The sequence below is a fragment of the Pristiophorus japonicus genome, chromosome 1, assembly GCF_044704955.1.
Source record: "Pristiophorus japonicus isolate sPriJap1 chromosome 1, sPriJap1.hap1, whole genome shotgun sequence".
NCBI classification, from domain to species: Eukaryota; Metazoa; Chordata; class Chondrichthyes; family Pristiophoridae; genus Pristiophorus; species Pristiophorus japonicus.
This window is the reverse complement of record NC_091977.1, coordinates 130,582,334-130,607,474: the sequence shown is the minus strand read 5'-3', so window position 1 is coordinate 130,607,474 and position 25,141 is coordinate 130,582,334.

The window sequence follows — 25,141 nt, the reverse complement described above, 5'->3', positions numbered from 1 at the left end:
GTGTAATTGTTTACATAATTCCATCACAAATCTCCTTACTCAGTCCCAGTAGGGTCCGCATCATCACTCCATGTCACTAGAACCTCAGGTAATCTCATTGCCCTTCCTGTCATTAGTTCGAAAGGCGTGAGTCCGGTGGTCCGGTTTGGGGTCGCCCTTAACCATTAAAATCCTGGGCAGCATATCTACCCATCCCTTTCCTGTCTCGTCGATCACCTTGGCCAATGCGTTCTTCAGGGTCCTATTCATTCGTTCTACTAATCCGAATGATAGGGGATATGGAATTTCTGCCTGACTCCTAGTAGGGCGCATGCTTGTTTCATTACTTTACCCGTGAAGTGTGTACCCTGATCTGAATCTGTCTGTAGGGGCATTCCCCACCTAGGTATAATTTCTTCTGCTAATATTCTAGCCATCGTCTCAGCTGAGCAATTTCTAATTATGAATGCTTCTACCCATTTTGTGAATTGATCTATTATAACGAACCAATACGTTTTTCCCTGGTGATTGCGCAGTGGGCCCGTGAAGTCTATCTGCAGGTTTTCCCATGGTCCTTTTGGTCGGGTTTGGTGTCCCATTCTGATCTTTATTTTTCCACCTGGGTTATGCTTTGCGCATATGAAGCACTTCCTACAATAATTTTCTGTATCTCTTTCCCTTCCCTTCCACCACCAGCATCGGGACATTGAACTCGTCATGCTGGTCTTGCCTGTATGTGCATACCCGTGGTATAGACGCAAGAGGTTTTGTCATATGCACTCTTGGGCTAACAAATTACAATCTTTCCTCCAGATTCCGTCCATGCCTTGTTTACCTCCCTGTCTTTTCCATTCATCTTTTTCCTGGTGTAGGGTTGCCTCCTGCACTTTAAACACATTTACTTCTTCCGGCCCAAGCATACAGGCACTTATTTTAACCCGTAGGCCCCCTACTTCTGCTGCTCACTTAGCTGCCTCATCTGCCCATGCAGTCACTTGCTGATGTCTGTCAGTGATTTTCTTATGGGCTTTGATCTTTATTATTGCACATTCCTGGGGCTGGAGAGAAGCCTTTACCAGTTCCTTAACTATGTTCTCGTGTCGCGTTGGTCCTCCCCCTGATGTCAAATAACCGCACCGACTCCAGGCTACCATATAATCGTGGACCACCCCAAACTCGTATCGGCTGTCTGCATATATATTTGTCTTTTTACCTTTTGCTTGTTTGAGGACTTCCGTTAGGGTGACTAATTTGGCCACTTGGGCTGAGAGACTCCCTTCTAGCTGCCCTAGTTTGCCCTTCACCATCTACTACCGTCCACCCTATTCGGGGCGTTCCGTCGATGTACCGACGGGACCTGTCTATGAAAAGGTCCATGTCTGCTCCCTCGAGTGGCTCTTTCTTTATCGAGCTACTTTGCTCTGCCCCCTCTATTGGGTTACATTCATGATCCTGGCCTTCCGTAATGATCCATCCTGCAGGCTTGTTACCGCTAACTTTTACTATCGTTACTGTGCCGCTCGGGAGTATTAGTACCGCCACCCACGTCGCCCTTCTTGCGTCTGACACTGTTCTCAGTCTCCCAGTGTTTAGCAGCTCCACCAGGGTATGTTGCATATGTAGGATAATTTGCCCTGACATTACTATGGGTTCACTAATTCTGACTGCCCAGGTTGCGCAGTCGAGAGCAGCTACATAAGAACATAAGAACATAAGAATTAGGAACAGGAGTAGGCCATCTAGCCCCTCGAGCCTGCTCCGCCATTCAACAAGATCATGGCTGATCTGGCCGTGGACTCAGCTCCACTTACCCGCCCGCTCCCCGTAACCCTTAATTCCCTTATTGGTTAAAAATCTATCTATCTGTGACTTGAATACATTCAATGAGCTAGCCTCAACTGCTTCCTTGGGCAGAGAATTCCACAGATTCACAACCCTCTGGGAGAAGAAATTCCTTCTCAACTCGGTTTTAAATTGGCTCCCCCGTATTTTGAGGCTGTGCCCCCGAGTTCTAGTCTCCCCGACTAGTGGAAACAACCTCTCTGCCTCTATCTTGTCGATCCCTTTCATGATTTTAAATGTTTCTATAAGATCATCCCTCATCCTTCTGAACTCCAACGAGTAAAGACCCAGTCTACTCAATCTATCATCATAAGGTAACCCCCTCATCTCCGGAATCAGCCTAGTGAACCGTCTCTGTACCCCCTCCAAAGCTAGTATATCCTTCCTTAAGTAAGGTGACCAAAACTGCACGCAGTACTCCAGGTGCGGCCTTACCAATACCCTATACAGTTGCAGCAGGACCTCCCTGCTTTTATACTCCATCCCTCTCGCAATGAAGGCCAACATTCCATTCGCCTTCCTGATTACCTGTTGCACCTGGGCCAATTGTGGAGCAGTGGAGGCGTGGCCTAAACAGTTGGAGCTGTGAGCAGTGAGAGAAGGAGCTGCTGCTTTTGCTCCTGGCTGGGCCTGTGAATCAGCCCAGGAAGAGAAGGAAGGAAGGAAGGAAGGGGCTTCACCACCAACTTTCACCCAGAGGGAGAGGAGGAAAAAGCAGAAAACTTGAACAACTTCACCATTTCTACAAAGAGTTGGAGAGAGGGGGAAAGACCAACAACAACATCCAGTGTGGAAGGAGGGAGACTCTACCATTCTACAGGTGGGTGTATTGGTGCAGTCCCTAAAAGACTTTGCTGTATCGGTGGGGGGAGGAAAGAAGACCAGTCGGGGGCCGGAACATCGCGGGAGGTGTGTGTGTGGAAGTGTGTGTGGGGGCCTTGCTTACAACTAGGCCCCACACACCTTTGAAGCACCCCTCCCCCATTGCCTAGCCTGGGATAGCTGGAGCTACCAGGCTGAAGAAACAATTAATCCACCCTAATTAACATCGTTGGGAGTGTGTGCCTGTGTGGCTCCAGCTGCACCAGGTGAAGACATCTTCTCCCCTCACCCGAAGACCACCCCAAAGACTATTTTTGTTTGCCATCTGGGGATTGCACCCACCCACAGCTGCGAGGGGAGACCTGCCCTCGCAGTTTCCCCCCTTCCCACCCCCCTCTCTCTTTCTCTGTTACTCTCTGTCTCTCCCCTCTCTCTCTGAGAGCCCTTTTCCTCCCAAATTGATTGGGAAAATATAAAACAATTAAGACAACTGAGCAGAGGGAGCAAGGCCCCTCCCCAATTGGCAACTAGGGGAGAGGTGTGCCTCGTTAAGAGCTCCTCTGCTCAGTCTATTAAACGAGGCCATTTAAAGACCATTAAGGTCTGTGACTTTGGGGTGGGTGTAGTCCTTAAAGGGACCCCGTGATGGCGACCCCATCTACGCCGGTGGCAGGGCCAGCTAGGACTTATGCGCAGGCGGCATCCATATCCACGGCACCTCCTGCGCCACCTGCTGCCCTGCCACCATTCAGACTTATAACTACGAAACACGGGGTCAAGAGCTACACTCACCCCACAATGAGCATTGAGGAGTGCGTGCGGGCGATGGCTGGGGTAGTCGGCCCCTCGGCCATTGTCGCAGCCTCCAAGATGTCTGGGAAGGCCGTGTTCTTCCTGGGGTCGGAGCGGGCGGTGTCCCTGGCCATTGAAAAGGGGCTCACGGTGGGCGGGACGTTCCTGCCGATGGACCCTCTCGAGGCCACCGTGCAGAGGGTCATTCTATCAAACGTCCCGCCCTTTGTTCCCGCTGAGCTCCTCCTCCCTCACCTACACCAACTGGGGGAGGTAAGGTCGGGGATCAACCCCATACGGCTTGGCCTCAGGGAGAACAGCCTGCGCCACGTGTTCTCCTTCCGCCGTCAGCTCTTTGTCCGGCTGGCGTGGGAAGAGACGACAGAGGGCAATTTTAATGTGGTGCACGAGGGGACTGCCTACCGCGTCTTTTGGACGTCGGACGGTGTGCGGTGCCATGCCTGCAGGGAGGTGGGGCACGTTCGCAAGAACTGCCCCGCCTCCAAAGCCGCCAAACCACCGAGGGCGGCCAAGGCTGGCACCGCCGCCACCCCTCCCCCTAGTAGCGTCCGCGTGCCGGGAGCTGTGGGTGCGCGGGCATCGTCGGGGGCCTTTGTTTTCACGGCCTCCGGCGGGGGGGAGGGAGAGCGTCCGGCCGGAAAGAAGGCGCGGAAGAAGGCGAAACACCTAGAGGCGGGTCCCCTTAGTGCGCCAGACAAGCTGTTCACCGCGGGGTGCCCTGAGCCCGTGCCCGAGCCCTTGACTAATACCGCAGAGGGGTTCGGGCGCGGGCAAGATAAGAAAAAGGGGGGAGTGGAGCGGGAGGCCTCGGCAGACACGGGTGTCTCCCTGTCTCCGTGGCCCCCCAGGAAAAAAAGGAGGAGCCGCTCCAATGAGGCGCGGGGGGAACAACATCCCTCCGCGGAGGAGTCGGTGCCCGCCGTGTGTCCCGCGTCCCCCACCGGCGCCCCAAAACTGCGCCGTAGGCGAGAGGAGTCTGTTCCCGGGGAGGGTGAGGCAGTCGAGGCTGCCCAGCCGCTGCCTCCCGGGGATGGCGTGAAAGATCTGCCTGTCGTGGGGGGCGTGGGGCCAGCTGAAGAATGCGTAGCCGCCGGGTCGAGCGTCCCGGGGACTGAGGCGGGCGGGGCCGAAAAGGCCGACCCTGAGCCCGCCCAGCCAATATCCAACTTCCCCCGGGATTTGCTCGACTCGGCAGAAATACAAAGTATTAACACTTTTAATGAATCTGTACACGCTGGGCCGGGGGGTGGCGGTGGGGAGGGGGAGGAACACCCACCCTCGCCCCCTACTTTGGAGCTGGAGCGCTTGGAGGGCCTGGGGATTTTCTATGGCCGGGTCTCTCCTTGTTCCCCGGTTCCTGGGGCGGAGAAGGAACCCCTTCCGCTGTCGCTTCCCGACCCAGCACCAATTCTAAAAGAGCCCAGTGGGGACTCCTCTGCCGACGATCCTGGGGGTGGGATCGGGGCAGAGCCAGGGCCGGATGGAGCGGCCGGGCCGTTTGCCATATCTCGTGCGGTCGACGGACCGGCTGCTAGCGGCGACCTCCCGGAGGAGGACGGGGACTCGGTGGAGGACGCGGGTGAAGATTTTGAGTCCATCGCCAGTGAGGCGGTGGATCTCCTCGTGCCCGCCGCTGAATCCCCCCTCATTCCCATAGAGGATCTCCGGGACTTTTTCGTCGAGAGCCAGGGTTGCCGCAACCGAGCCCATCTGGTCCGGGAAAGATGGTCCGAGCCGGGGCTGCTCATCGCTTCCGTCCGCATCGCCGCTAAAACCATGGCCGCGGGCGGGCCCTTATCAAGGGCGCAAGGCCTCGAGCTGCGCCGGCTCAAAAAGTTCCTCGCTGGGCTGCTGAAGGAGCGGAGTTCAACAAAAGACTCCGCTCCCTCCCCCACAATAGGTTAAGGTAGAGGTTGCACTATGCTTTTGTCATGAAGATAACCATAGCCAGCCTCAACATCAACGGCGGCAGAGGGGCACGTCGTAGATTTGAAAATTTTTCGCTCCTGCGGGAGGGGAAATATGTGGTGTGCTTCCTGCAAGAAACCCACACTGTTCCGGGAGACGAAGCCACGTGGCTCCTGGAATGGCAAGGAGAGGTCCGCATGAGCCACCTCACCGCCACTTCTAGTGGGGTGGCCATCTTGCTGGGCCCGCATTTTCAGCCAGAGATCTTGGGGGTCGAGGAGCCCGTGCCAGGCCGCTTGCTGCACGTAATGGTTCACCTGGGGGACGTGCCGCTCCATCTCGTGAACGTGTACGCCCCTCAGCCCGGCCCGCAGCAGGCGCGCTTCTTCGAAGAAGTGTCCGCTCTTTTTGGCTCCGTCGACGTCGGCGACTGCATTGTCCTCGGGGGGGCTTTTAACTGCACCCTCGAGGCGAGGGACCGCTCCGGTGCCCCGCAGAGCATGACGGCGATGGAGAAGTTGAGGAACCTGGTCGGGTCCTTCGACTTGGTGGACGTCTGGTGAAATCTCCACCCCGACTCCAGCGCCTTTACTTGGGTGAGGCCTGGAGTACGATGGTCCAGAGTCGACCGCCTTTACGTGTATCGGGCGTACGTTTCCTGTGTCCCGGCGGCCTCCATGCGGCCGGTGCCGTGTTCGGACCACCACCTGGTGTGGGCGGAGCTCGCTTCGCTCCGTGCGAGGACGGGGTCCGGGTACTGACACTTTAACAACCGGCTGCTGGAGGACGTGCGGTTCCAGGACTCGTTCCGTCGATTCTGGGCCGACTGGAGAAGCAAGCAGGGGGGGCTTCCCCTCCTTGAGGCTATGGTGGGACGTGGGCAAGGCTCACGTCCGCGTCTTCTGTCAAGAGTACGCGAGGGGGTCGACCAAGAGGCGGGCGGCCGGAGTCGGGCGCCTAGAAAAAGAGGTGCTCGACCTGGAATCCCGTCTCGGTCAAGTCGTCGAGGACCCGGCCCTGCGGACGGTGTACGAAGCTAAGAAGGCCGCGCTGAAGGACCTGCAGCTCGTCGGGTCCCGAGGCGCGTTCGTGAGGTCGCGGATCCGGTTCCTGCGGGATCTGGACCGCGGCTCCCCCTTCTTCTACTCGCTGGAAAAAAGGCAGAGTGTCCGTAAGCAGCTCTTGACGCTGCTGGCCGACGACGGCTCTCTCGTCTCGGATCCGGAGGGCGTCAACAACAGGGCCTGTGAATATTACGGGGCTCTGTTCTCTCCGGATCCGTCCAGCGAGGAAGCGCGTAGAGTTTTGTGGGAGGACCTGCTGAAAGTCAGCCCGGAGGGCGGTGAAAATTTGGAAGCTCCGCTAAGCCTGGCGGAGCTGACCGGTGCCCTCGACCGGCTCTCGAGGGGAAAATCCCCGGGGCTGGACGGGCTGACCGTGGAGTTCCACAGGGCGTTCTGGGACATCCTGGGGAGCGACTACGCGCGGGTCCTGGGGGAAAGTCTGGCGACCGGGGAGATGCCCCTCTCTTGGCGCAGGGCAGTCATCGTCCTGCTGCCTAAGAAGGGCGATCTCCGCCTCCTTAAGAACTGGCGCCCGGTCTCCCTCCTCAGCACAGACTACAAAATCTTCGCCAGGGCGATGTCTGCTCGCCTTGGCACCGTGCTGGACCACATGATCCACCCCGACCAATCCGACACGGTCCCGGGCCGGACAATCCACGACAACATCCATCTGGTCCGGGACCTCATCCATCATTCCCAGGAGGCTGGTCTGTCGGTCGCCTTCCTATCTCTCGACCAAGAGAAGGCGTTCGACAGGGTGGATCATGACTATCTGCTCGGAACTCTGCGCGCTTTCGGGTTCGGGACGCATTTCGTTGCCCGGATCCGACTTTTGTACGCCGCCGCGGAGTGTCTGATTAAGGTTAACGGGTCCTTGAGGGCGCCCCTTCGCTTTAGGGGAGGGGTGCGCCAGGGATGCCCCATGTCCGGCCAGTTATACGCCATCTGCGTGGAGCCTTTCCTGCGCCTCCTGCGGACGAGGTTGACGGGACTGGCTCTGCAAGGGCCGGGCGTGGAGGTCGTCCTCTCGGCTTACGCCGATGACGTGCTCCTCGCGGTAGAGGATCCCGCTGACCTGCGGAGGATGCGTGAGTGCCAGGAGATTTACTCGGCCGCATCTTCCGCCAGAATCAACTGGGAAAAATGTTCCAGACTCCTGGTGGGTCAGTGGCGGGTGGACTCCCTGCCGGAGGAGCTCAGGCCTTTTGCCTGGAGCACGACCCATCTCCTCTATCTGGGAGTCTACCTTAGCCCCGACGAGGAAGCCTGGCCGGCAAACTGGCAGGAGCTGGAGGCCAAGGTCGCCGCTCACCTAGGGCGCTGGACAGGACTGCTCCGAGTGCTGTCCTACAGGGTCGAGCGCTAGTCATAAACCAGCCGGTGGCCGCAATGTTGTGGTACCGGCTGGTCACTTTGACCCCTCCCCCTGCGTTTGTCGCCAAGATACAGAAGAAGCTGGTGGACTTCTTCTGGAACAACAGAAAGCACTGGGTCTCTGCCGCAGTCTTGAGTCTCCCGCTTGAGGAAGGCGGTCAGTCGTTGGTGTGCGTCAGCGCCCAGCTCGTGACTTTCCGTCTTCAGACCCTGCAGAGATACCTTTACGTCGAGCCCCCTCCTAGGTGGTGTGCTCTGGCGACGTATTTCTTCCGCCAGCAGCGCGACCTCAATTACGACACGCAGCTCCTGTTTGTGAACTTGGGGGGTGTCAGGACCGCCCTCCGGGAGCTGCCTGTCTTTTACAAGGAACTCATCAGGGTCTGGAACAAAGTCTCCACCAAGCGCAGCTCTCCGCCAGCTGGAGTGGCGGCTGTCCTGCAGGAGCCGCTACTCGGGAATCCGTACCTCCATGACCGAGGTTTTATGTGGCGGTCGGAAGAGAGGGCTGTGGCTGGTGAGGTGACCAGGGTCAGGGACCTGCTCGATGGCGGAGGAGCGGGCTGGATGGCGCCAGGCACGCTGGCGCGGCGCCTAAATTCAGCCAACGTCTGCTGTGCGGCCGAAGCCATCGAGTCGCTAAAAACAGCTTTGGGCCCTGACTCTGTTAGGTGCATCGAGGAGGCTCAAGCACGTGGGGAGATCCCGTCCGAACTGACCCCCGTCCGGACGGAATTCCTCATCGGCGCCAAACCCCGGAACCTTCCTCGGGAGCCGGCGCCTCACAACTTGAGCCGCCTCGGGGAAATCCCCTCCGTGCCTTTCAGTTCCGCGCGGAGGGGTTTCCTGTACGGGCTGCTCCTGCACACTCTCAACTTTGCCATCATCGCCGGCCGTCCGGACACGCCATGGCATACCATCTTGCCGTCCGGAGGAGGCGGGGGTCCCCGATGGAGGGCACTCTATGCGGGAGTCCTCCCACTATTCATCGGGGACTTGGCCTGGAGGGTGGTGCACGGAGCAGTGCCGTGCAACAAATTTTTAAGCCGGTTCACGGACTCCCAGGCCGCCTGCAATTTCTGCGGTCTGGAAGAGTCCGTGTTCCATGTTTTTATTGAGTGCACGAGGTTGCAGCCACTGTTTTATTATTTAAAGGGGCTGCTCCTGAAATTCTGGCTGCACTTCAGTCCCACTCTCCTGATCTTTGGGCACCCTGTGCGGAGGGGAGCGGGTAGGTCCGAGGGCCTCCTCGTAGGACTGCTCCTGGGCACGGCCAAGGGTGCCATCAGCCAGTCCAGGCAGCGGGCGGTCGAGGGGGTCGTTCAACCTGACTGCCTGCCTCTCTTCCGCGCGTAGATCCGCGCCAGGGTGTCCTTGGAGATGGAGCACGCGGTGTCCACCGGTATGCTCGCGGCCTTCCGCGAGAGGTGGGCACCGGAGGGACTGGAGTGCATCGTCAAGCCCGGCAACCAAATTTTAATTTGATTTTATGTTTTAAAGTTTAATTTGTTTTAATTGCCGGTGCTTTTAGTGTCCCCCTCCCCTTTTATAGGGGGCACTGGAAAAAATGTGATTTTAGTGCCCAAAAAAACCCCCACAAAAAAACCACAAAAAAAAACCACAAAAAAGGAAAAAAAGGGCCTTGTAAATGTCTGGTGTGTCATCCAGGGCGGGTGGCACGGTTTAATGTTTATGTTTTTTCAGGTAAACTCCAAAAGAGTTTCATGCACAAGGACCCCCAGGTCCCTCTGCACCGCAGCATGTTGTAATTTCTCCCCATTCAAATAATATTCCCTTTTACTGTTTTTTTTTCCCAAGGTGGATGACCTCACACTTTCCGACATTGTATTCCATCTGCCAAATCTTAGCTCATTCGCTTAACCTATCTAAATCTCTTTGCAGCCTCTCTGTGTCCTCTACATAATTCGCTTTCCCACTAATCTTTGTGTCATCTGCAAATTTTGTTACACTACACACTGTCCCCTCTTCCAGGTCATCTATGTATTTTGTAAACAGTTGTGGTCCCAGCACCGATCCCTGTGGCACACCACTAACCACCGATTTCCAACCCGAAAAGGACACATTTATCCCGACTCTCTGCTTTCTGTTAGCCAAATAATTCTCTATCCATGCTAATACATTTCCACTGACTCAACGTACCTTTATCTTCTGCAGTAACCTTTTGTGTGGCACCTTATCGAATGCCTTTTGGAAATCTAAATACACCACATCCATCGGTACACCTCTATCCACCATGCTCGTTATATCCTCAAAGAATTCCAGTAAATTAGTTAAACATGATTTCCCCTTCATGAATCCATGCTGCGTCTGCTTGATTGCACTATTCCTATCTAGATGTCCCGCTATTTCTTCCTTAATGATAGTTTCAAGCATTTTCCCCACTACAGATGTTAAACTAACCGGCCTATAGTTACCTGCCTTTTGTCTGCCCCCTTTTTTAAACAGAGGCGTTACATTAGCTGCTTTCCAATCCGCTGGTACCTCCCCAGAGTCCAGAGAATTTTGGTAGATTATAACGAATGCATCTGCTATAACTTCCGCCATTTCTTTTAATACCCTGGGATGCATTTCATCAGGACCAGGGGACTTGTCTACCTTGAGTCCGATTAGCCTGTCCAGCACTACCCCCCTAGTGATAGTGATTGTCTCAAGGTCCTCCCTTCCCACATTCCTGTGACCAGCAATTTCGGGCATGGTTTCTGTGTCTTCCACTGTGAAGCAAAATAATTGTTTCAGGTCTCAGCCATTTCCACATTTCCCATTATTAAATCCCCCTTCTCATCTTCTAAGGGACCAACATTTACTTTAGTCACTCTTTTCCGTTTTATATATCTGTAAAAGCTTTTACTATCCGTTTTTATGTTTTGCGAAATTTACCTTCGTAATCTATCTTTCCTTTCTTTATTGCTTTCTTAGTCATTCTTTGCTGTCGTTTAAAATTTTCCCAATCTTCTATTTTCCCACAAACCTTGGCCACCTTATACGCATTGGTTTTTAATTTGATACTCTCCTTTATTTCCTTGCTTATCCATGGCTGGTTATCCCTTCTCTTACCTCCCTTCTTTTTCACTGGAATATATTTTTGTTGAGCACTATGAAAGAGCTCCTTAAAAGTCCTCCACTGTTCCTCAATTGTGCCACCGTTTAGTCTGTGTTTCCAGTCTACTTTAGCCAACTCTGCCCTCATCCCACTGTAGTCCCCTTTGTTTAAGACACTCGTTTTGAGTGTACGCTCGTTTGAGACACTACTTCCTCACCCTCAATCTTTATTACAAATTCAACCATACTGTGATCACTCATTCCGAGAGGATCTTTTACTAGGAGATCGTTTATTATTCCTGTCTCATTACACATGACCAGATCTAAGATCGCTTGCTCCCTTGTAGGTTCTGTAACATACTGTTCTAAGAAACAATCCCGTATGCATTCTATGAATTCTTCCTCTCGGCTACCCCGTGCGATTTGATTTGACCAATCGATATGTAGGTTAAAATCCCCCATGATTACTGCCGTTCCTTTTTCACATGCCTCCATTATTCCCTTGATTATTGTCCGCCCCACCGTGAAGTTATTATTTGGGGGCCTATAAACTACACCCACCAGTGACTTTTTCCCCTTACTATCTCTAATCTCCACCCACAATGATTCAACATTTTGTTCATTCGAGCCAATATTGTCTCTCACAACTGCCCTGATATCATCCTTTATTAACAAAGCTACCCCACCTCCTTTCCCTTCTTGTCTATCTTTCCGAATCGTCAGATACTCCTGTATGATTAATTCCCAGTCTTGGCCCCCCTGCAACCACGTTTCTGTAATGGCCACCAAATCATACCCATTTGTAATGATTTGTGCCGTCAACTCATTTACTTTATTTCGAATGCTGCGTGCGTTTAGGTAGAGTGTTTTAATACTAGTTTTTAAACCATGATTTTTAGTTTTGACCCCTCCTGCAGCCCCTTTACATTCAGTGGCCCTTTTTGTTTTTTGCCTTGGGTTTCTCTGCCCTCCACTTTTACTCATCTCCTTTCTGTCTTTTGCTTTTGTCTCCTTTTTGTTTCCCTCTATCTCACTGCATTGGTTCCCATCCCCCTGCCATATTAGTTTAACTCCTCCCCAACAGCACTAGCAAACACTCCCCCTTGGACATCTAAGGGAGTGTTTGCTAGTGCTGTTGGGGAGGAGCTACACATCTAGATAATCCTGCAGCTACAGGTTGTTCCTTAGTGGAGTAATATGCTACCGGTCATTGTCTGTCCCCGTGTTGCTGGGTCACCACCGCATTATAGTAGTTTTTGCTGTGGTGATTATAAATGTGGAAGGGCTTATTGCGGTCCGGTAGTCCCAGGGCAGGGGTGCTCATAATGGCCTGTTTCAGCAGTTGGAACGCTGCTTCTTGTTTCGTGCCCCAGTCTACCGGCTCTTCGGAGGGCTTTCCCCCTTTTACCAAATCTTGTATGGGCTGAGCCATTTCTGCATATCCTGGGTAAAGTTCCGACAGCAATTAAACAATCCTAATACCTGTCTCACTCCCTTTATGGTCCCTGGCTTTGGCATCGTCCTAATTGTAAAGTCCTGTCGCTACAGTACAGACTCACACGAGGCACATGTTGAAGTCAAGGTCACTCAGGACCTGCACCTTTATTACACAGCTCTCGAATGGCACACTTTCCTGAGACCTGTCCTTATCTACCTGTCTGGGACAGGTATGCAGTGTCTCCTGCAAGTGCACCCCTGGTGGTAAGGTAAGCTTGTGGTTACAGGTCATATCCAGTTACAGTCATGTATAGCATAGTAAGATACAGTTATGTACAGTAGTGTGAGATACATGACATCACCCTCCCCCAAGGTCTTATTGTCTTTATAGGTTCAGTCTCTCAAGTGGTCTATGCTCTCGCATGGAGCGTCTTAGTTGTGGTTCAGTTGTTTGCCTTGGTGCCTGTTTTTCTTTCGGTGTGATTGCTGGTATCTCACCTGGGCTGTCTGTTTCGTTCAGTATGATTGTTGGTGTTTCGCCTGGGCTGTCTGTTGGTATTGCCCTTTCCTCAGGTTGTTCCCTCTGTCTGTCCACCAGATGTGGCGTGAGTTCCACATTGTAGTCTGCTTCTGGTTCAGCAGTGTTGTTGGTAAATCTACTTTTGACTTGGTCTACATGCCTCCGGCAGGTTTGGCCATTGTCCATTTGCATCACCAGTAGCCTGTTTCCTTCCTTGTCTGTTACTGTCCCTGCAAGCCATTTGGGACCCCTGCCATAGTTTAGCACAAACACTTTGTCCCCGATCTCATTCCACCTCCCCCTCGAGTTTCGGTCATGGTACTCAGTTAGCTTACGGCGCTTTGCCTCAATGATTTCATGCATGTCTGGGAGGATTAATGAGAGCCTTGTCTTTAAGATCCATTTCATCAATAGTTGCACGGGGGGAACTCCAGTCAATGAATGCAGACGAGATCTGTATGCCAGCAGCAGTCGCGACAGGCGGCCCTACAGAGTGGGACCTTGGATTTTGAGCATACCTTGTTTAATGATCTGCACTGCTCGCTCCGCCTGGCCGTTGGAGGCCGGCTTGAACGGTGCCGTCCTAACATGATTTATGCCGTGGTCACTCATGAAATCTTGGAATTCTGCACTGGTGAAGCACGGACCATTATCACTGACCAATATGTCAGGAATGCCGTGCGTTGTGAATATGGTTCCAAGACTCTCCACAGTGGTGGAGGTGATGCTCGAGTTTAAAATGGTGCATTCAATCCACTTTGAAAATGCATCTACAACTACGAGGAACATTTTGCCCATGAATGGGTCCGCGTAGTCTACATGCACCCGCGACCACGATTTGGTGGGCCAGGGCCAGGGGATCAGGGGGGCCTCCCTGGGGACATTACTGAGTTGGGCACAAATGGTGCATCGTCGGACGCAGAGCTACAAGTCCGCGTCAATGCCAGGCCACCAGACATGGGATCTGGCTGTGGCCTTCATGAGAACGATCCCCGGGTGCTCGCGGTGGAGTTCCCGGACAAATGCCTTTCTGCCTCGCAGAGGCATAACTACTCGGCTGCCCCACATCAGGCAGTCTGCTTGTAGTGACAGCTCATGCATGCACCTATGGAAAGGTTTGATCTCCTCGGGGCAGGCATTGCGAGCCTCTGGCCAGTCTCCGGTTAAGACACATCGTTTTACTAGGGATAACGTGGGGTCGCTGGTCGTCCAGCCTCTGATTTGGCGAGCCGTCATGGGCGAACCTGTGGACACAAAGACATTGATTGCCATGACTATCTCACAGTCCTGTTCATCAGACCCTTCCGTGGTCGCCAGGCGTAGCCTGCTAAGCGCGTCGACACAGTTGTCTGTGCCTGGTCTGTGCCTTATGGTGTAATCGTAAGAGGCCAGCATGAGTGCCCACCGTTGAATGCGCGCCGAGGCGTTGCCGTTTATTGCCTTGCTCTCGGATAGTAGGGATGTGAGGGGCTTGTGGTCAGTTTCTAATGCGAACTTGCCCCCGAAAAGGTATTGGTGCATCCCTTTGACACCATACACGCACGCGAGCGCCTCCTTCTCCATCATTCCGTACCTGCGCTCTGCCCTTTATTACACAGCTCTTGAATGCTACACTTGCCTGAGACCTGTCCTTATATACCTGTCTGGGACAGGTGTGGAGTGTCTCCTGCAAGTGCACCCCTGGTGGTAAGGTATGCTTGTGGTTACAGTTCATATCCAGTTACAGTCATGTATAGCATGGTAAGATACAGTTATGTACAGTAGTGTGAGATACATGACACTAATGGCCTCCTTCCTATCCTTGGGCATCTGCCTTTTCCCTTGTTTGTTATGTATTTAACTCTTTGTAACTTGTATGACACCTGATCTCCAGAGGGCCCACCTGTTGGAGTCCCAAGGGATCCCAGCATCCCTTGGGAACACAGTACATAAACAGGCCACCCACGAGGTACCTGCACTCTGGAACCTTAATAAAGGAACTAAAGTCACACTTGCTCATTACACACAGTATTCACTCTCACCATTTCTTATGAGTATAATAATTGGCGATGAGGTAATGAACAACTACGCGAAAATGCAAAGAACAGTTGGCATCCTGGAGAAGTTCTCAGAAGGGGGTGATTGCCAGGCCTTCGTGGAGAGATTTGACTAATATTTTGTGGCCAACGAGCTGGAAGGGGACGAGAACGCCACCAAACGAAGGGCGATCCTCCTAACTGTCTGTGGGGCTATGGTCTCATGAAGAATCTCCTGGCCCCAGTAAAACCAACAGCGAAATCCTATGAAGAATTGTGTACGCTGGTCCGGGAGCACCTAAATCCTAAGGAAAGAGTTTTGATGGCGAGATATCGGTTCTACACGTGTCAACGATCGGAGGGCCAGGAAGTGACGAGCTACGTTGCCAAACTAAGGCGCCTCGCAGGACATTGTGAGTTTGAGGGATTCCTAGAACAAATGTTCAGAGACTTTTTTGTACTGGGCATTGGACATCGCAAACTGTTGACTGTAGAAACTCCGAATCTGAGTCATAACGATAGCCAGGCATTTATGTTCACCAGCGACAACACCAAGCAGATTTCGCAGAACCAAGAAGTTTCGGCCAGAACTGTGCATAAAGTAACGTCGGTTTTGAGCAGAAATGTACACGGCAGAACATACACGCCGGCTGCGGTGGCCCGACCTCAATTGACCCAGAGTCTGCCATTATCTGTTAATGCGAGGCAGTTGTTGGCACTGCGGAGGTGATCATCGGCCCCATCAATGCTGCTTTAAGCACTATGCGTGCAATGGCTGCAGAACAATGGGACACCTCCAACGAATGTGCAGGCGAGCTGCAAATCCTGCGAACCCTGCAAACCACTACGTTACAGAGGAAGATCGATCCACAGTGGATCAGACTGAGTTGAAAACTCGTACGGATGAGACAGAAGTGAATGGGGTACACATGTTCACAATGAAATGCCCACTAATAATGTTGAAAGTTGAACTGAACGGCATTTCGGTATCTATGGAGCTGGACATGTGGGTAAGTCAGTCCATAAGGAGTGAAAAGATCTTCGACAGGCTGTGGGGAAAGAAGGCACACAGGCCCAAGCTCAGACCCATTCACAACAAACTAATGACTTACATCAAGGAACTAATCCCTGTAATTGGCAGTGCAGAAGTCAAAGTCTGCTATGATGGAGCAGTACATGAACTCCCGCTGTGGACTGTGCCAGGGGATGGCCCCATGTTGTTTGGCAGAAGCTGGCTGGGGAAAATCCACTGGAACTGGGACGACATCCGAGCGCTTTCGTCAGTCGATGATGCCTCATGTACCCAGGTTCTAAGCAAGTTCCCATCGTTATTCGAGCCAGGCATCTGAAGCTTCTCAGGGGCGAAAGTGCAGATCCATTTGGTTCCGGGATGCGACCCATCCACTACAAGGCTCGAGCGGTACCGTACATGATGCGTGAAAAAGTGGAAATTGAGCTGGACAGGCTGCAATGTGAAGTCATCATCGAGCCGGTGGAATTCAACGACTGGGCCAGTCCGATTGTCCCGATACTCAAGGAGGACGGTATGGTTCGAATTTGCGGGGACTATAAAGTAACGATTAACTATTTTTCACTGCAGGACCAGTACCCGCTACCCAAGGCAGACAACCTATTTGCGACCCTGGCTGGAGGGAAGACATTCACCAAGCTGGGCCTGACCTCGGCCTACATGACGCAGGAACTGGAGGAGTCTTCGAAAGGCCTCACCTGCATCAACACGCACAAAGGTCTGTTTATCTACAACCGGTGCCCGTTCGGGATTCAGTCGGCTGCGGCGACCTTCCAGCGGAACATGGAGAACCCTCTAAAGTCGGTTCATTGCACAGTGGTCTTCCAGGACGACATATTGGTTACAGGTCGGGACACCATGGAGCACTTGAAGAATCTGGAGGAGGTTCTTAGTCGGTTGGATTGCGTGGGGCTCAGTTGAAATGCTCGAAGTGTGTTTTCCTGGCACAGGACGTCGAATTCTTAGGAAGGAGAATTGCAGCAGACGGCATCAAACCCACCGACGCCAAGACGGAGGCGATCAAGAACGTGATGGAGCCGCGGTCGTTCCTGGGACTCCTTAACTATTTTGGTAATTTCCTAGCTGGGTTAAGCACCCTGCTAGAACCCCTACATGCGCTACTGCACAAGGGATATGACTGGGTATGGGGGAATTCACAAGAGGCTGCCTTTAAGAAAGCCAGAAATTTATTGTGTTCTAACAAATTGCTTGTCCTGTATAATCCATGTGAACGATTAGTGTTAGCTTACGATGCGTCGTCATACGGAGTCGGGTGTGTGTTACAATAGGCTAATGATTCGGGAATTTTGCAACCGGTTGAGTATGCATCCAGGAGTTTTCCAAGGCCGAATCGCCTACAGCATGATTGAAAAAGAGGCTCTGCCGTGCGTTTACGGGGTAAAAAAAATGCATCAGTACTTATTTAACCTCAAGTTCGAGCTTGAAACTGGCCACAGGCCGCTCATACTGCTGGTCTCCGAGAGCAAAAGGATTAATAACAATGACTCTGCCCGCATCCAAAAATGGGCGCTCATGCTGTCGGCATACAACTATGTAATCTGCCACAGACTGAGCACAGAGAACTGTGCAGATGCTCTCAGTCGGCTACCATTGTCCACCACCGGGGTGGAAATGGCACAGCCAGCGGACTTGCTCATGGTCATGGAGGCATTTGAGAACGAAAAGTCTCCTGTTACGGCCTGCCAGATCAGGGCCTGGACCAGCCAGGATCCTTTACTGTCCTTGGTAAAAAAATTGTGTCCTCCATGGGAGCTAGTCCAGTGTCCCAATGGAGATGCAGGAAGCAATTAAGCCATTCCACAGACGCAAAGACGAGTTGTCCCTGCAGGCAGACTGTCTTTTGTGGGGCAATCGCGTGGTCTTGCCCAAGAAAGTCAGAGACACATTTATTTGCGAACTGCACAACACCCACCCAGGCATTGTAATGATGAAAGCCATAGCCAGATCTCACATGTGGTGGCCTGGCATCAGATTTAGAGTCATGCGTGCGCCAGTGCAATACTTGCTCTCAGTTGAGCAATGCACCCAGAGAGGCACTACTAAGTTTGTGGTCATGGCCATCCAAACTGTGGTCGAGGATCCATGTAGACTATGTGGGCCCATTCCTAGGCAAAATGTTTTTGGTTGTCGTGGACGCTTACTCAAAATGGATTGAATGTGCAATAATGTCTGTAAGCACATCCACGGCCACCTTTGAAAGCCGACAAGCCATGTTTGCCATGCACGGCTTGCCTGATGTCCTAGTCAGCGACAATGGGCCATGCTTCACCAGTGCTGAACTCAAGGAATTCATGACCCACAACGGGATCCAACGGCCAAGCAGAACGGGCAGTTCAGACCATCAAGCAAAGCTTGAAACGTGTGTTGGAAAACTTCCTGCAGACCCGGTTGTCCCAAGTGCTGCTCAGCCACCGCACCAGACCCCACTCACTCACCGGGATTCCCCCAGCTGAGCTGCTCATGAAAAGGGCACTAAAAACAAGGCTCTCTCTTGTCCTCCCTGATCTCCATGATCACGTGGAGGGCAAGCGACATCAACAGAGTATGTACCATGACCGCGCAAATTTGTCACGAAATATTGAGATCAATGATCCTGTGTTTGTGCTCAATTATGGACATGGTCCCAAATGGCTCACAGGCCTGGTCACAGCCAAAGAGGGGAGTAGGGGGTTTCAGGTCAAACTGACCAATGGACAAATGCACAGAAAACATTTGGTCCAAATCAAATTGCGGCTCACCAAGAGCTACGAACAACCCAAAGAGGACACCACCAACTTTGACCTTCCAACACACACACAAGTGGCAACTGACATCATAGTTGACCACGAAACTGAACTCATCATCCCAGCAGCCCGGCAAGTCCGGCTGCCCAACAGCCCAGTGAAGAACTGACCATCCCACCCACATCAGCATTTGTACCATGACGATTGACAAGGGAGCGCAAAGCCCCAGATCGTCTCACCTTGTAAATCAGTGTACTGTTTACTTGACGGGGGAGTGATGTTATGTATTTAACCCTTTGTAACTTGCATTACACCTGACCACCAGAGGGCCCACCTGTTGGAGTCTCAAGGGATCCCAGCATCCCTTGGGAGCACAGTATATAAGCAGGCCACTCACGAGGTACCTGCACTCTGGAACCTTAATAAAGGAGCTAAGGTCACACTTGCTCATTACACACAGTACTCAGTCTCACCATTTCTTATGAGTATAACACTTGTGTTACTACGTACCCTAGGTATGTGACTTGGCCCTTCCCTTTCTGTGCCTTTTTTAGGTTAGCTTTCAGCCCTGCCTGTTGTCGGGCCCCAAGCACTATGGTCAATGCCAGCATGTGCTGTTTCTCCGTGGTGGACACTATAAGAATGTCGTCCACATATTGCAAGAGGGTACTTCCTTCCCCTACATCTATTGGCTCCAAGACCCCAGCCAGCGTTCAATGGAATATACTCGGGCTGTTATGGAATCCTTGGGGCACTCTAGTCCATGTATACTGCTTTCCTCTTACAGTGAAGGCGAACTTCCCTTATGACTCCTCGTCTAAAGGTATGGCCCAAAATCCATTTGCTATATCCAATACGGTGAATATTTTACGTTCCGGGCCCAGGCCATTGAAAATCATTGTCGGGCTGGCCACTATCGGGTGCTCCCGAGGTGTAACTTTATTTAAGGCGGTATAATCTATAGTCAGCCTATATGAGGTGTCTGGTTTCTTTACTGGCCATACTGGTGAGTTGGTCATAGCTATTGTTTGTCTCACCACCTCTTGTCTTTCCAATTCTTTCACTATCTGAAGGACAGCTGCTTCAGCGTTAGGCTTCAGCGGGTATTGCCGGTGGGCTTTATGTCCTGGGCCTGGGATCTTGACTGGCTCGGGCCCTACCAACCCACAGTCCTGTTTGTGTTGGGCCCCTAGGGCAGGGTATAACTGACATATACTTCCCCAGGCACCCTTTTTTTCCCACTCGGGATCTATTGGACGGATCCCAGCCATCCGCTGCTGCTGATGGCCCGAGTGGTTAAATTTACACTGAGTTTCGTGCTTGTCTCCCCAAACTACTCGATTACGCTGGGGGTAATTAGTACCCCTATTTCCCTTAATTTTTCTATTCCTAATATGGCGCCTTCAGGATTGGGGCAGCACCAAAACTGTTTGGGTAGTATTATCTCCTGTACTTCCAATAGTATAATTTCACTTTCTGTTACTTCCTCCCACTCCTTGTATGCTGATTGTTTCCTTGATAAGGGGTAAGTCTAGGTTAGTTATGGATATTGACGCTCCCTTGTCTATCAGCATCTCGCACTGCCAGCCCCCTAACACTGCGCTAACAAACATTCTTGGGTCCTCTCTTTGTTGTCCCACATCTTCACCGGGGGCCGGTAACCTTACTGCATTTGTACAGGGCCTTGGTGAGACCACACCTTGAGTATTGTGTTCAGTTTTGGTCTCCTAATCTGAGGAAGGACATGCTTGTTATTGAGGGTGTGCAGCGAAGGTTCACCAGACTGATTCCTGGGATGGCAGAACTGACATATGAGGAAAGGCTGGATCTGCGAGGCTTATACTCACTGGAATTTAGAAGAATGAGAGGGGATCTCATAGAAATATATAACATTCTGACTAGACTGGACAGGTTAGATGCAGGAAGAATGTTCCAGATGTTGGGAAAGTCCAGAACCAGGGGTCACAGTCTAAAGATAAGGGGTAAGCCATATAGGACCAAGATGAGGAGAAACTTTTTTACCCAGAGAGTTGTGAACCTGTGGAATTCTCTGGCACAGAAAGTTGTTGAGTCCAGTTCATTGGACATATTCAAAAGGGAGTTAGATGTGGCCCTTACGGCTAAACGGATCAGGGGGTATGGAGAGAAGGCAGGGATGGGGTACTGAGGTTGCATGATCAGTCATGATCATACTAAATGGGGGTGCAGGCTCGAAGTGCCGAATGGCCTGCTCCTGCACCTATTTTCTATGTTTCTATGTTTCTATGTTAACCGCTATTGAGTAGCTGCCAACCATGGCATACTTATGATGTCCTCGTTAGAAAGCGTCTCTTGCAGGGGGAATGGCCACGGAGGCCGCTGAGCTTCTCTAAGGAGCACTACCACATCTTCCCTGGTCAGGGGTGGTTCTCTAATCTGTCTGGGTCCCTGTCCTTCCGCCCCTCCCCCCTTGGCCCAGCATTTCCTCGTTGTATGGCCTAGTTTGTCATAGTTCTGGCACCTCGGCCTTGATTGTCCACCCCTCCTTTGAGCCCTTGTTTTCTGGCTGGCACTCTCTACTAAAGTGGCCTTCTTTTCCACAATTAAAACAAATCAAGGAGGCTGTGCGTAGTTTTCCTTCCTTACTCGTTCCTTCCACAGCTGCTGCCACTGCGGCCATGTGTGTTTCTACTGCAGCTACTTTCCTTTTCTGAGTAGCATCCAGCTCAGATGCCCATCTGGACAAGTTGTCATAGTTTTGCACTGTAACTAGCCTTGTTTTTAATACATCTTGCTGTGCAGGACAGGGGATTAAATGTAGTATCTCCAAATTTGCGGATGACACTAAGTTGGGTGGCAGTGTGAGCTGCGAGGAGGATGCTATGAGGCTGCAGAGCGACTTGGATAGGTTAGGTGAGTGGACAAATGCATGGCAGATGAAGTATAATGTGGATAAATGTGAGGTTATCCACTTTGGTGGTAAAAACAGAGAGACAGACTATTATCTGAATGGTGACAGATTAGGAAAAGGGCAGGTGCAACGAGACCCGGGTGTCATGGTACATCAGTCATTGAAGGTTGGCATGCAGGTACAGCAGGCGGTTAAGAAAGCAAATGGCATGTTGGCCTTCATAGCGAGGGGATTTGAATACAGGGGCAGGGAGGTGTTACTACAGTTGTACAGGGTCTTGGTGAGGCCACACCTGGAGTATTGTGTACAGTTTTGGTCTCCTAACTTGAGGAAGGACATTCTTGCTATTGAGAGAATGCAGCGAAGGTTCACCAGACTGATTCCCGGGATGGCGGGACTGACATATCAAGAAAGACTGGATCAACTGGGCTTGTATTCACTGGAGTTCAGAAGAATGAGAGGGGACCTCATAGAAACGTTTAAAATTCTGATGGGTTTAGACAGGTTAGATGCAGGAAGAATGTTCCCAATGTTGGGGAAGTCCAGAACCAGGGGTTACAGTCTAAGGATAAGGGGTAAGCCATTTAGGACCGAGATGAGGAGAAACTTCTTCACCCAGAGAGTGGTGAACCTGTGGAATTCTCTACCACAGAAAGTTGTTGAGGCCAATTCACTAAATATATTCAAAAAGGAGTTAGATGTAGTCCTTACTACTAGGGGGATCAAGGGGTATGGTGAGAAAGCAGAAATGGGGTACTGAAGTTGCATGTTCAGCCATGAACTCATTGAATGGCGGTGCAGGCTCGAAGGGCCAAATGGCCTACTCCTGCACCTATTTTCTATGTTTCAACCCGTCTTTGTATATTTTTAGGAATGCTTGATTATTCCTGGTGGGGTTCAGTATTCCCGAATACGCTTGGAAGCTCAACCGTTTCTGCTCTGCGTAGTCATGTATGGATTCCCCTTGTTTTGAGTGACCCCCATGATTATTCCCCAGTTTATGGGTATTGCTCCTGCTACCTGAGTTACGTCTGCTTTAAATGCCTGATATTCTGCCTCCGACTGCGCAACGGTGGGGGCTATCATCATACACCAAGTGACGTCCCTATATCGTTGTCCCAACTGTTGCCACATTTCTTCAGTCATTTTTTACTCTTACTAACGCTTCCACATCTCGGTTGTGAAGGCTGTGGCATACTCTTATTTCCTGTATTTTCTGCCAAAACTCTTCAATACATCATCTCTTTTCCAACCTCGGTAACATTTGTAATAACTTCATTGTGTCTCCAGGTATCAGTGACACATAGGTGGTTTTTATCCGAGACACCACGGTGGGTATTGCGGGCACGCCCGGGTTGCCTCTGGCAGCCGGTACCACTGGGACAGCTGGGGTGCCAGGTACAGATTCTATCTTGATCGGGCTGCTGTACCTTCTGATATGGGGGAGGCCCACCTTCTCTTCCCCAATCGTCAGTCTGGATTATATTTGGAGCCGCATCAGCAAACTCATCCCACTCTGGTCCCCCAGTATTCTCGATTTCTTCACTTGAAAGTTCCAGTGGGGGATATATTTGTATCGGTGCAGGCAGTGGGGTCGGTGGCGCTGTAGATCGCCCAGTCACTGCTGCATATTTTGTACCATTCCGACTGCTTACTTCACTTCTTCCATCTTTTTTATTTTAGCTTTTACTTCCTGTATTATATGATAATTTCTTTCCACCTCTTTATTTTGTTCCCAATAGCAGGCTAAACCTACCATATGAGCCCGGTTCTCTTTATTTCTTGGCTGGCACTCCCACCACTTTGCCTGCCTCTCTGATGGGTCATCTGGTTGCCATCCCTTTTTCTTCATTCCCTCAATTAGTTTCATGTTTTTATCTGCGAGCATTTTCCCTATAGATCCCTCAGGTCCCCAGTTATATTTGCCGGCCATTTCTAAGATTGCTAATGGGCTACTTTTCCCTTCGTGGGCTACTCTTGTACCTCCGTCGCGTCTCCTGACTGATACTTATTCATTAGTACCGCGCTCCGGTTGACCAGGTTAGAGCCTACTCATACCCAAAGTCATCCTTATTCCTTGGTCTCTGTCCTCCCCATGGCTCAGTTTATTTGTTCCTTCCTCTTCCTCCTGATTTCCTCCTTTCCCATAAACAGTGTAACAGCTCTAACTTGTAGGTGGTATTTAAAAAGTACTCACCCCAACAGCTGCCGCATTGTTTCAGGTCAGTGAGTCTGGATCCTGCCGACTACGCCAGTTGATGGGGCGAATTGCCCTTCTCCTCTCTTAACAAGCCCAGATTCAACAGACAGATACCTTGGATAAGTTTCACCGACTTTAATTCCAACACGTGAAGAGGGAGCATCTCACTTCTCAACCGCCTGAGAGAGGATCTCCAACGAGCTGTTCAAATTGCACCTTAATTATACAGAGTTTAGCCCATGGGTGTCCTCGTGGACAGACCTTAACAGTGATGTGATTGGTTGTACCAATGCATGGTCAAATATCCATTTGATTCCTTCTTTCAAGTGTCACTCGACTTATATTGTTATATTGCTCCTTTGAGCCCGAGGTCAACGAGTGGTCATCTTGTGTATGTGCAGTTTTAAGCATACCCTCAATGAGTGGTCATCTTGTGGCTCTATCCGTATGTGTAGTTTTAAGCATACCATTTGTTTAGCCAGCTCAGGGCCTCCATAATAGCTAGATAACATCTTTTGATAATCAATCTTGCTCTTGCAAGACCAACAGCCATGCGTTTGACTCTTAACTGCAATCTGAAATGGTTGACTCATTACTACTCTAAGTAGCAAGCCACTCAGTTGTATCAGACTGCTAAATAAACAATAATAAGAATAAAACTGGATGGACCACCCGGCATCGACCTGGGCACCGGCTTTGGACACGACAGTGGCACACCTAGTCCAGCCCTGCAAAGGCCTCCTCATAAACATTTGGGGACTTGCGCCAAAATTGGGAGAATTGTCCTACACTAGTCACGCAACAGCCCGACATAGTCATATTCACAGAATCATACCTTTCAGTGAATGTCCCAAATTCCCCCATTACCATCTCTGGGTATGTCCTGTCCCACTAGCAGGACAGACACATCAGAGGTAGCCCATGGCACAGTGGCATACAATTGGGAGGATGGGTGTGGCCCTGGAGTCCTCAACCTTTACTCCGGGCCCCACAAAATCTCATGGCTTCAGGTCAAATATGGGCAGGAAAACCATCCTCCTGATTACCACCTATCATCCTCTCTCAGCTGAGGACTCAGTACCCCTCCATGTAGAACACCACTTGGAAGAAGCAAGGGCACGGAATGAACTCTGGGTGGAGGACTTCAATGTCCATCATGAAGAGTGGGTTGGTAGCACCACTACTGACTAAGCTGGCCGAGTCCTGAAGGACATAACTGCAGACTGGCCTATGGTAGGTGGTGAGAGAACCAACACGAGGGAAAAATATACTTCACCTCATCTTCACCAATCTATCTGTTGCAGATGCATCTGTTCATGACAGCATTGGTAGGAGTGACCACCGCACAGTCTTTGTGGAGATGAAGTCCCCTCTTCACATTGAGGACATCCTCCATCATTCACATTACCATAGTGCTAAATGGGATAGATTCAGAACAGATTT